We start from the raw sequence: 13,467 nt of genomic DNA, 5'->3' as shown, positions 1-13,467 counted from the left end.
TATTGCAGACTGCACGTCTGTTTTAAGATTGTTATAGCAATTCCAGGTAAAGCGTTAGATCATACTGTGTCAGAGCAGCATCTGTGCTGACAATTTCAGCAAGAAAATTATTTATCTTCGACATCTACAGTGCATCATCCTGAAGCTCTGTCTTCCCAATTCAACAGATGTTACACAGATTAACAGCTCTTGATAGGTTGCAACATAAAGTGTTGCTCCTATTGCAACCCCTCAAGAATCTGAGTTTGCCAGGGAAGGAACTAATGGTTGTTATTGAGTACACTGTGCTGAAAATATGGATATATGCCACATGCAGATAACTGCTAGGAGGAAAACAGAGCATGAGTTACCTACCAGTAATGATGACTGCTGGATGTGCACATATCCCATACAGTCCCCTTTCTCCTTTTGTTGTACTCCTGCACCCTTGGGATTCTCACACACAAAGGCACGCTGAGTGTTCTGTTGTCCAAATTAAAATCTCCAGGTGCCTCAAGGCTTACATGTGCTACATCAACTATGTCAGTCCTTGCAGTCCCTTAAACAAATGTGCAGATATGCATATATACCTCTCATTGAACCCTGGTGCTATATTTTAGCAGTCATTCAATCGCAGCAATGAATATCTTTCCTGCAGGTTCTTTGTGCAATGCAAGTAGCAATACCAGATAGCATAAACATGTTCAATCTTACAAAGGATAAAGTAATTTTAAAATGCACACACAAAGTAACAGTAAGAGTACCCAAGCAAACAATTTGAAATAGAATGAGTCACTACTTTTAAGATATTTTCCTTAAACTCCAAATTTTGAATCTTATTAATGGAATGTAGCATCAATAAATAGCTTGTTCTAAATCTTTGTCTGCACAGCGAGCGTGCAGTTCTACTGTCATGTATAAAATTTAAGAACACAAGCAGAATTGCCAGCAAACATCACCAGGCAAACAGTTATAAGACAACAGTAAGCCATCATCCCTAAAAGCAAAAACATGGACCAATGCATAATGAAATTAAAATTGCTAAGAGCACATCACATTTGCTCTCAAAGAATTCTGTACATTTCCAAATCACAGCCAAAAAACACAGGTAGACATCTGTCTGCTATCTGCAGGATGTGTCTTCTGCCAATTCATCCCTTAAATAATGAGTATTTCTGTGCAATCCTGTTGTCATACATTATATAGATTGGCTTAAACTTTTCAGTATCTTATAAATAGCAGCAGTAAACTAACCTGGGGATTAGACAGTGCAAAGCCTATTAATAGGAAAATAGGATTCAGGAGACTAGACAAAAAAAAAAAAAACCAAACCAAAAAATTCCAAAACAAACAGACAAAAAAAAAACTGTAGAAAAGACTGAAAATGAGAGAAGAGCAGAAAGGGAGCAAAATAATAAACTCTGAGGAAAGAGGCAATGCTAGTAAATGTAATAACCTGTTCAAGAAAAACAGAGTGAAGCACTGATGGAAACAGGAGAGCATGTTCATCCAAACCCATTGTAGGAAAGCAGGACATTTCATCCTCTTTTGTTCTTCACCATGTTTTAATACTAATGCATAAAGTCATGCATTGTAGCTGTTGAGGGAAAGGTATATCTAGAATTTAAAAGCAAGCCTATGCCATAAGAAGAGTCATGAAGCACAGAGATAGGAAATAAGGGTGTTGGTCATTGCTAGAGAATTCAAGGGCCTCCTGAAAGCTGGGGATCAGATTCAGACTTGATTCCCTCAATTTGGTTAAATAAGCCACAACTGTTTCCAGGAGGTTTGTTTCCTTGTGAGTCAAACTCCAGTCTTACCTTGGCCCTTTTGTCTCAGTGGAAGATCAGCATGTACATATGAACACAGAATTATTTTCTTTTCCGTAATGATCGAACCCAAATGTTATTTTACCTTTGCCAGCTTTGTGTAGGGTGATGTGCCATCTTGCATATTTATTTTCCTGGAGTGATGCCCAGAAGTATGCTATGTTTTTTCTTGCTCATGTCTCACTAGCTTTATTTATGAGTTGAGTACACCAGGTTTTCAGTCCCTGGGGACAGGCCTACAAAGGAAATCTGTGGACAGTATTTAATACATACAAGTATGAGACCAGTAAAAAAGGCAGCTGCTGAATGGCACTCCAAATTGATTCACAGTTTCAGACTAGATTGTGGATAAGTTAGCATCCATGATTTAAAGCACAAACACCTTTACCTGTTTTGTCATGTAGGAGGAATGCTCCTTTATCAAGTGGAAATGACTGAATGTGCAAATTTTTTCTTGGTTTACAGATTTAAAATTCCATTGTTCTCTGATGACTGAGTCTAATAGCAATATTGTTATTGATTCTTACTGATTGCATAGAACCATGTTTTGAAGATACCTTTTTCTTGCTATTAGATACATGGATTCCCTTTGGCTGTAAAATAAATCAAGATAAGGCCCTCTTTCTCACCTAGCATCACAACTGATGAGTTCTGAGAGGTGTATTATCCCTTCAGTTATAGCCTGCAATCCTATTAATTGAATAATAGCATGGCCTGGGGAAACTTAATGGCTAGTAAGAGTACATAGGAAAGCTCACATACCATTTGATGTACATTTTAAACAGCTGTTGTGTTTCCAGGTTGACTGCTTGGAAAAAACACAAACAGTTTTTACCATCCTCTAGGACTTTTTTGAGATGTCATAACTGCTGGACCATTCTTGAAAACAGAACTGATGGGTAAGCATTCTGATGGTCAAGCCAAGGAGCAGGTATCTTCCCCCCCCACCAGTGCTGTAATTCATCTGACAAGTCCACTTGATATCCCTGCCTGTGTTCTTCATCTGGCACATGTTTCCTCCCTAGATCTCTCTGTAACAGCTGCACTGGGTGTGATGAGGCTGTCAACTCATGTAGCACGTTAACACCTTGGTGTTGTACTTAAGGATGCTCCTGGACTTGCCTCTGGGGCAGCTCTGGTGTCAGTGCAAACTGCCAGCCCGGGATCTCACCTGCAAGGCTGTCTGTGTGTCTGTGCACATCGGGGGGTTTGGCAGCTGCTATTTAGGGAGGTGGTTTAGCAGGCTGCTCAGTGCAGCACACAGGGGATGTGGCACTGCTCCTGGGCACAGATGGACTGGGGAGCACACTTCAATGCCAGCCATAACCAAAACCACTCTCCCAGGTGCTGTGCCAGAACAGGCTTTCCAGTGATGGTGAGATGGTGATGGCAACTTCTGTGCCAGGCTGGGCACTCCTGCCTTGAGGCAGGCAGGAGGGAAATGCAAGGGCTCTACATCTGATGGAGGTGATGCCTTGTGAAGGCTGACCTAGAACAGAGGATAGACAGAGTTAAAGAATAAAGTCGGTATTTATTAAAAGGCCTCAGTGGATACACCCTGGGCAGTACAAGAGCCCAGCCAGGGCTACACCCAAGATGAACCCAAAATGGTCACAAAATGGACAACCGGTCATGAGATCTCACAGTTTTATAAGTTCTGGTCCATTAGCATACTGGAGTTATTGTCCAGTTACAGCTTTAGCTTATGAAGTCACACCCTTCTTGTTTTTCTCTCTTCAGGCCACTGTTGTTTATGCTTTTGGGCCTGAAATTTGCATAATTTGTCCTTGGCCCCCAGCTAGAGAAGGAATTGTTTTGTCAACCTACTCTGTGAAGAGAGCTTACTATCCCCTAATATGAAGCTCAGAACTACACACTAAAGCAGCACAAAATCTGCAGAAATATAAAAGCTAAAACCTGAGGCATCAGAGGAATTAGCACTGCCAGTTTGGTTCCTCTCTGTGGCATTGGCAGCTATCAGATCCACTGGTGACAGGCAGAGCTGCTGAGGTGACCTGCCAGGTGTCCCTTTACCCTCTTGTTCCTACTGACACCTGAACTGCCAAAGCAATCCCCTTTAAGGCAATTCACCCAGTGACCCTAAAGAGCTGATTACTCAGTGGGATGATGGAGCAAGGGTGCCTGAGGACAGGCATTACTGAGGGCTGGCTTTGCAGCTTCTGCCATCTCAGCTACTGCTCTAAAGCCTGGGATCTGGACTGAGGGAAAACCAGTCAGTAACTAGCTTAAAGGAAGGGGATGCCCTCATTGACCTTTTACTGAATTAAGGCTCCCAAGTAATAGCAATTACCTCACTTAAGAGTCCAGCACTTTTCTACCTTTTTTGGTGCTTCCTGACATCTTTACCACACCCAGCTGAAACAGTTGCCTGCTCCAGCTGACACCCCAGTCAGGGATATAGCACTGGCCTTTGTTGTGGTTCTGTTTCTGGAGTCCTATACTGTTGTTATCAGATTCCTAAGTCCATACCTCCTCAGCGCATTCTTATGGCTGCAGATCTTCACAGCACAGACTCCTTCTTCTGCACATCGTTCTCTCTCAGTTCAGGGCTCCTTCAAGGCTCTCCCTGACTGGCTAACCCGCCCCCTTTTATCCCAGTTATCCTCACTGGTCACAGCTGCAGCCCAATTAAGGACATCGCAGCTGCAGCCCATCAAGGACAACCAGGACCTCCCAGGGCAAAGCCTCTATACAGATATTTAAGTACAATACATTTCCTCTATTATATTTCCCCCTTTTCTTTTACTTACAGAACCAGGTTTTACATACAATACTTCAAGTACAACACACATATTTTCCCATGACTCAAAGGCCATGTACAACACACATAGCTCCTTGCTCAAAGGCCATACTCTTTCACAGCTCCTTGACCCAAAGGCTACGTTCTCTCACAGCTCTCAGCTGTCTCATCTTCTCCTAACTATCACATCAGGGTCACCAATTGTTGTTCTATTTCTGGAGTCCTATACTGTTGTTATCAGATTCCTAAAGTCCATACCTCCTCAGCGCATTCTTATGGCTGCAGATCTTCACAGCACAGACTCCTTCTTCTGCATGTTGTTCTCTCTCAGTTCAGGGCTCCTTCAAGGCTCTCCCTGACAGGCTAACCCGCCCCCTTTTATCCCAGTTATCCTCACTGGTCACAGCTGCAGCCCAAGTAAGGACATTGCAGCTGCAGCCCATCAAGGACAACCAAGACCTCCCGGGGCAAAGCCTCTATACAGATATTCAAGTACAATACATTTCCTCTACTACAGGCCTTGAAGAAGCAGTGCTGTAATTCATGCTGGCTAACAGGACAGGAACCAGTGCATCCATCCCCTGCTTCATGCCAGAACCAGGATGCCTTTTGCAGAGGTGCTGTAGCTTGTTAGGCAGAGACAGCTTGGGAGAGTAAAGAAGAGAGGCTGTGCTGCTGAGAAGGAAACAATGAAGCTGAAAACTGGGGGTGAGGAGAGAGCAGAGCAGATGCTGATGTATTACCTTGGTTCATTGGTCCTATTGGCCAGGCCAAAACTGCAAGGGATGCTCTCAACTGTGGCCTGCTGTTCTTAAACAAACCCAAATTAGCATATGTTACTTGCGAGTTTAAGTTCTTTTTTTAGTTCTTTGGGGTTTTTTTGTCCCTATAGAATCATAGAAGGTTTGGGTTGGAAGCAACCTTAAAGATCATCTAGTTCTAACCATAGCCATGCTTGTTTGTATTATTTTGTTTTCTTTAATAACAAAGAAATCATTTAGAATCATGACTAGACTTTCTTGCAAGTAGTTACATTTAGCTGTAATCTGCCTGGTGACTTGTAGAAGAAAAATTGCACTAGTTTGAACTGGACTGAGTAGCAAGGATACTTTAGTCTGGGACAGCAAAGAGAAAATTGTATAACATTGTTATGTGTGTCCTGAGTGGGAGAAGCCAGTGAATTCATGATTTTTTCCATCTTTATAATCAGTTTGTTATGCGGAGAGCAATGCCATGGGATTCTGCATTTTATCTGCTGGGTTTTCCCTGGCAGCATCTGAAGAAGTTCATTATAAGTGTTTATCACATGATGCACTTAATCAAACCACTGAAACTCAGAGAATAAGTCATTCTAATGAGACCCTTCAGAGCTGCCTCATAAGCTACTTACTGATGTCCCCTTCCTTGGTGAGTGTACAATGAATTTCCTTGTATCCAGTCCCTGATACAGGAAGTTCATTATCCCCAGTCCGAATTCAGACATAAAGAAAGGAAGCAGGGCTTACAAAGAAGTGACAGTGATAATTTGCAAAGGATTTTAGTTAGCCACTCAAATCCCAGATAGAGTCAGACTGTAAGCTCTTCGTTAGAACAGCCTTCTGGTATTCAGCATTAGGCACAAGGCAGCTGTATCTGCATAGCTGCTTCTAATGTTGTAAAATGCAGGCAACACGCAAAAGAATTATGAAAAATTCTTCTTTTGATTAGAGGTTTCCTAATGGAAGCATGTGAGAGAAAAGGAAAATCAGAACTGATAGCATGCTTTTACATCTTGCACATCTACAGCAGGATAGTCAGAGCTAAAAGCTGGGCTGATATGAAATGCCTTTGCTAAATCTCCATGTGCATCAAGGGGTTGAGGCACTGAGACTGGTCTGACAGGCTTGGAGCTCACAGATATGCTGCTTGCAACCTGTGCTTGTACCCCATATGTCTGGTAGGATAAATGCCTTTCCCTGTGATGTACCTAAGAAATGTTCTGGTTGTAGGGAGCAGGTAGGTCAAGAACTCCTCATTTTACTGAGCTCTGCCACAAACAATGTGACACCAGATTTCCTGGTACTCTGGATTTTCTCACCAATGCTGTTTCACAGACAGTGTCTCATCAAGGCTTGTCTTCTTGCCCTCTGCAAAAGATCAGTTTGGGCATCACCACAGATGTAGGCTTAGACCATACTTGATATAGAAATGCCCTGGATAGTTTTGCCCAAGCACCACCCGCCCCTCTCTCCATACAACAGCACTGCTGAACTACACCTCTTATTTCACGTCATGTGAAGGCAGTACAGGGCCACACCATCTCCAGTGTTGATTTAGTGTAGGGATGCACAGGCTGAGCCTGATGTGGGTCCCTGGATGAACACTTTTTTTTGTAGTGAAAAAAGCTGGGGCCTGGAAAGCTGGGGCCTAGAACATCGGGCTGTTTTAGACAAAGTTACTCAGTAAGACATCAAAACCAGGGAAGTGTGCACAACTGAGAAATATGGGCAACAGAAAAACCATAACCTGGTTTGATGAGGATGGTGCTTTTTCCCTCGTATAGTTCCAGTAAAGCAAGTCACAAAATTCACACCACTGTCTGGGCACTGCTTTGAGGGAGTGGTGAAAACTGTCTCTCCAATGCCAAATCCATCCAGCCCAGAGCTTAAAATTCAACCTGTTAATTACTCCTGGGAATAATTAACTCCAGCCTGGAGTGAGCAAGGAGTCTTGACTACATCAATCAGTGTTAGGGTCTGAGATGTGCAGTTTGCATTACTTGTGTTTTGCATGTGTACCTCTATACCTGTCTGTCTTGCCTCGATGCAGCTGTCTCTTGACTGCTGGCATGCTGCTATATCAAATTGTCATCAGTGTGACTGTGTCCTCAGGAGGGACTGTGCTGCTTTAGTAGGTTGGTTTCCAACTACTAAGTTAAAATGGGACACAAAAGCCTGGAGGAAAATACTGGTTTTCTCTCTTTTTCCTCTTCTTTATAAAAATAGTAAGTGCTAAGTTATTTTGCCTCTTAAAAAAAAAAAAAAAAAACAGAGACCAAAAGAGATGAGTCTATGCCAGCTGATTAATTTTGCTACTGCATTCAATTTTATTACAGTGTAGTTCCCTTCTTCTTTCTCACTTCTTTATTGTACTCTGTCTGTCTTCTCAGGTGCTATTGTGCCTATTTTAAGAGCTCCCCTTCATCTCTCTTTTGGGATAGTCTTACTGCCTGGCTTTCTGCTGTTTCAGCTTCTACACAGCTGGTGCTTCAAGGAAAAAACTGTCTCTTGTAAGGCTGTGAGGAGAATGGACCCATAAAAATCAGTAATTTTTGTATGTCCGTGCTTCTTTCATCAGTAAGTCTTCAACAACCTTACCTAAATGGCCTCTTTACAATTATCTCAGCTTCTTAGCTAAGGAGGCTGCAGAAGAATGAGTAACTTTCTGCTGTCTGCAGCAGAGCAGTAATAAAGTGAAGAATAAAAAAAAAATCTGTTTTCCAAACAATTCTCTGCCCTGTATGTGGGGAAAGCCAGTCCTGAGCATCTGGAATCATTGCTGGTAGGGATATTTTTAATCTGCTGTAAAGAGGGGTGGTCAGTTTTCCTCTGTGTGCTGTTGGTTTGGCATTTGGGAACCACTAGTGCCTTATCAGTGCTGAGGATGGATTTCAGGGTCTCTGTAGAGCATGTTTGGGGGGAAGTTCTGGGAGGAGGACTGTGGTGGGAGCATCTGGCTGTGTGCATTTGCACCTGTGTGAGATGCACAGAGCACCCACTGAGAACCAGATACTGATGGACTGGGCTTGGTCAGTGCCAAGCTGGGCTCAATTCCCTCTCCCAGCCTAGGAATGAAAGATTCTTTAATGCACTTGCTGCTTCTGGGATGTTCAACTCAATCCCCAGTAGTGTTACCTGTTTAGAAGTCTTTCTCACTGAATTTCTGCCTTTGAAGACTGCAGGGTTTTTAACAGTGGACTGCAGCACCTGCTGCTTGCTGGAAATCCCAAGGCTGGCACGGGAGCATTGCAGTGCTGAACGTGGAAGTCACAATGCATCACATTTACCAGATTTTCACTGGGTGTAGCTGATGAAAACCAGAACAGACATGCTGTAAGGACTGTCAGTCCAAGTAAAGGAAGGTAACTTTGAAGAAGGCCTCCAAGATAGTATTTCCAGAATATAATTCCTTAGAAAAAAAGTGGAAAATCCAAAGAATGGAGTACAGACAGAATGAGCTCACTGCAGATGCTTGTAATGATTTTTAAAAAATCAATTTTAGTTATTAATTATTTTAGTAGTTTTTTGGGTGGTGGGATGTTTGTCCAGTGTCTGCCATTACAGTACCTTCTTCTGCACCCCAGAAAATCCACACTTTTGAGGTTCTCTGGAGCTTTCCAACAGTGTGCATTTTCCCATTCTTAGAAGAGTGGTACAAGTCAGACAGAGAGGGCTTCGAGGGCTTCATCTGCCCAACATCAAAGTAGATCCTGGGAAATTTCCTACTCCTTGGCAGGTCCCCCTTCCACAACAGCCAGTCCTGGAGGGATTTAAATCCACTGCGTTCATCCAAGTTTCACCTGAGATTCCCTGGATCTGCCCATTAGCCCCAAGGACTTGGTGTCTGCAGAGGTTGCTGTGAAATTCCCCTTACCCCAGGGTTAGGTGGGCAAGCAGGCGTTTTCCCCTCACTCTGGAAACTGGAGAAGTCCCTGATACTTTTCAATAAAGAACAAATGTTTTTAAAAACCCTGCCTTTGCTTCTGGTGACATTTTTCCAGTTTGCATAGATCTGTGCAGTGGCATGCAGTGCTCAGAGCCACGATGCAGGGAGTATGTGTGTTTGTATTTGTTTGGTCCATCTACATCAGCGAGCCCTTGAAATGCAGCCCAGCTGGCAGATCTGGTTAGGCTGGGCAACTTAGCTTTAGATGGTTTTTTGTTTGTTTACAAGTGATCTTGGCCACAGACAGGGACACACAGCTGGTGGTCTGTGCACTGTTCCATGATCAGGCTGAGGCTGGGCTCTGAGCCCATGGAGGCTGGAGTGGGGCTAAGCAATTCCATCTTACTCTTGGCCTCATTTGGAGGGGGATTGGACAGGCTGCTACTCTGCTGCCTTCTTCTGTGCTCTGGCATCTCAGGGCCTGGTTTGGCTTTGCCTGTGTGGGCAGCAGCATCCAGCACCCCTCTGCCATGGCAGTGGAGCCTCTGCTTGCTCAGTGTCCTTCCCTGCAGCCCAGAGAACACCTCTTGCTGTGAGCAATAACTTGTAATACAAATACCACATAAATACAGGCATTTGTCTTCCTGCACTTGTTGTTAACTTCCTGTTACTTGGTTGTAATAGGCAGGTGGGAGAGGTGTGTCTGATGTCTCAGAGAGGGTTTTGCAAGTGACTTTTGTGAGATGTTCATGTGCCAGTGTGGTGCATGCTGGCTGAGGGGACTGTGTGAGCATCCATTGCTCGAGGAGAAGTGACACACTGGAGCTGTGTAGTGATACTGATGTGCTGTGTGCCAGCCTGGCACTTCTGCAGAAGACCCATGCTGGGAGTTCTGGGGAGAAGAAGCAGTGCCAGCCCATCAGTACTGCAAACTGGGTGCTGTGGCAATGCTTCCCTGCAGCAACATCGTGATAAAAGGTGGTGGAGGAGGAGGGTGACAAAAGCTGTGACCTTCCAGGCAGGATCTGTTTCCCAAACACAGGTGAAACATTAGCAGGCTGCTACAGATGTGGGCATGGAGGAACCTGTTAAATTAAAGCCAAAGTGTAACAAGGGAGATGTTTGCTTTGGAAGATAAGGTGTGCCTGTTCTGCACACTGAAGGTGAGGCAACCCTCTGAGACATGTTTTACTTCATTGCCACAGCAGATCTCTTGCACTGCAAGGCCACAGAGCTCCCAATTCCTCCCTCCCACATCCCCTTCCCTTTTAAGACAAGGGGTGTCTGTCAGCTTTACCAGTGCTGCCTCCATCTGACAACCCAGAGCATCCTAAATGGTGGGAATTGCTCCTTTTCTTATCTCAGTGAGGAGCTTCCTGACCACACTGCCCAAGTTTGCTGCCCACACTGATGCTGTTATTGAGATGCCCATGTCTTTGCTACCTGCAGCCTGGTCAGTGGCTGGAGATGAGGGAAAGGCTCTCAGCAAGGCACCCTTTGGTGGAGCTGTTTTTATGAGCCAGTTTCATTACCTGCCTTGCTGGTGGTCCCAGAGAGGCTGCAGGGAAGTCTGCTGATTTATTTTCTTAAATGGCATCAAATGATGCCATTTAAGACCCTACCAGGAGCAAATGAGCTCATAGGGCAGCATTTCTTGTCCTGTGTACAAGGCTTTATTAAATTAACTTTGTACTCGAATCACCTTCTCTGGAGAAGTCTAACTTAACTGTGGGATAAAATTTTGCAACCCTATTTTTGTCACACAGGTGACTTGCATAACAAAACCTTTACATGCATTAATGTCATCTGAATTTTGGCAAGCCTCCAAAGCGGGCTTTCTCTAAATCCTCTATTTCTATCTTAATGCTGCACTCATCCCAGTGTTAAGTATGTAATTCTCTTGCTTTGCTTACTTTCCATGTTAGGGACAATGGATTTCCTTTCCCACACACCCCTTGCAAATTTACAGGTGCTGTGAGAAAAACCCCTGGTGCTGTTGCCATCCAAGTGATGCCTTTTGCCTCTGTGGGCACCTGCAGCTTGGCAGCTCCAGCTGGGCAGCAGCACTGCCAGCCTGCAGGATGGAGTCTTGCATACTTTCAGCTACTTCTCTGTTATTTGCACTTAATAACTGACTCAAGAGTTCATCTACAAATACATATTTAGGGCTGCTCTTAGTAAATTTTCCCTCTCTCTTGTTTTCTGCAATTTCCTTTTTGTATTTTCCCTTAATCCTAATCCATTCTAACATTAATGCATTAGTTTTTAAACAGTTGGTGTATTCTCAGCCTCTTCTTCTTCCTTACCTGCTGATTATTTCTTTTTCTTTTTTCCTTTCCTCACCATCCTCTATACTTCTGCTGTTTGCAAAAAACGGCTTTTCTCCTGCCTCTCCCTCTTCACATCTCCCACCATCTGTCTCTCTACAAATACAAAGCTTTAGGGGAAATGATTCACTAGGCTGCTAGCTCATTACTCACACTCTCCCCATCATGGTTTCTGTCCTTGTAGGATGCTCTAACTAATGTAAAAATCAATGAATCCTGGGAATTGTTATTCGATTAAAAAAAAAAAAAAAAAAAAAAAAAAAAAAAGGCTCCAGCAGTTAAATAGATTGGGCTCTTTGTACTTCCCAAACAGCAAAGCTTAGTTTTTCTTCCTCACTCTGCTAGTATTGTTTTGCAGAAAAGGATCGTTGAAACAGAAGAATAGGAATAATCACCAGACCATTTAATGCAACCTTGTGCATCACATGATGCAGGAATTACTTAATGAAATTCCCTGGCCCAAACCAAGCAAATCTGTGGTAAATCTAGAGCAGATATTTTCAGATGACAGCCAAAATGATGAAAGGAATTTACTACCCAGCCTCACTAATCATTTTGAATGCTTAACTGCACTCCCTAATACGCTGCTTTGCAAGCAGCTAAACTGACACAGCCTCATTCCCTACGTGCTTCTCTCCTCCACACTTGTGCAGGCTGTGTAGCCCAGGAGGCCTCCCAGCCCCCTGCCAGGGCCAGGGTGGCCAGCTGTCCACCTCTGGGAAGAGACCAGAACCTCTCCCTCCTCAGCATGTGGGTTTGGGGCTCGCTCTTTGCTTGGGTAAGTCGTTCCATGAAACTCAGAGGCACTTACTATCTTTGAGCCCTCCCTATTAAATGTGGCAGAAATTGGCTAAGAGGCTCAGAAGCCAATTGAGACGGACTATTTCATAGTGCTAGAACACTTCAGATACCTTAAAATAACAGAGGCAGCCACAGTGAGTTGGCAGATAATGTCCCAGCATTTCAGAAGACTCACTGAACCTGGAGGCTGAGCTCAATGTTGTAGTGCACTCCAGGTGACCCCAAATGTCAACCCACATCCCACTCCTTCTGTGTTTACTTTGGTGACCATTTAAGATAAAATTCTGTCATGATTTTAGGCTGTCACCACATACTAGAAAATTATTTTCTTAATTGAAAATTTATCACATGAAAAACAGATCTCCCTTCCCCACATGTAAGTAGGTGCCAAGAAGTACCACTGCCTAATGCAGTTTTATTCTCAGGAAGCTGCTGGCATGTCAGGTATTAGCCTGTTTCAGCTGTTTAGCTTCCCTTTTGAAACTGGAGTGGCAAGAAGCACAGAAAATACCACAATAAAAATCATCGGAGTTGACAATACTGAACACACTCTTCTCCTACATGGCTGCAATTATTTTTGCAGAAGTCTGCTGAAGGAAAATCTGAGTTTTAATTTTTTCTCCATAAGCACCAGAAAGCATGTGCTGCATCAACACACCATGCTGGCACCACCTCCACGGAAAGCTAATTAAATAATTTGGATACTGTACTAGGAGTATCAACTTCTGGGCTAATTTTCTTTTTAGGCTACCAAACACATGTACTTTTTTATAAAGCTGTGTTTGGGTCATTCCATGACAAATATGAAAGCTGGGGAGGATTGGTACGACTGCTCTAAAGAATAAGGGCGGCAGAATTTTAAGCCAACAGGGTCCACTGTTACCTCAGTAAGGTCATGGCTGTTAAAAAAAAAAATCCTCACCAAAGTCGTGCTTATGTGGTCTGTTAAAATATGTTTAATTTTAGCAGACATGATGTTGTTGAGCCATCCTGGTGGCCAGCATCCTGTGGCTGTCCATCTTTGATTATTTTATTGTTCCATACTGCATACTGCAAGTTGTAGGAGTCAATGTTCTTTCTGTTAACAATTGCTGGCTTCCCAAATGCCAATTGTCCTTTGACATGC

The sequence above is a fragment of the Agelaius tricolor genome, unplaced genomic scaffold (genome assembly GCF_023055355.1).
Source record: "Agelaius tricolor isolate 1412-34295 unplaced genomic scaffold, bAgeTri1.0.p SCAF_1, whole genome shotgun sequence".
NCBI lineage: Eukaryota > Metazoa > Chordata > Aves > Passeriformes > Icteridae > Agelaius > Agelaius tricolor.
Note: the sequence above shows the minus strand (reverse complement) of the source record.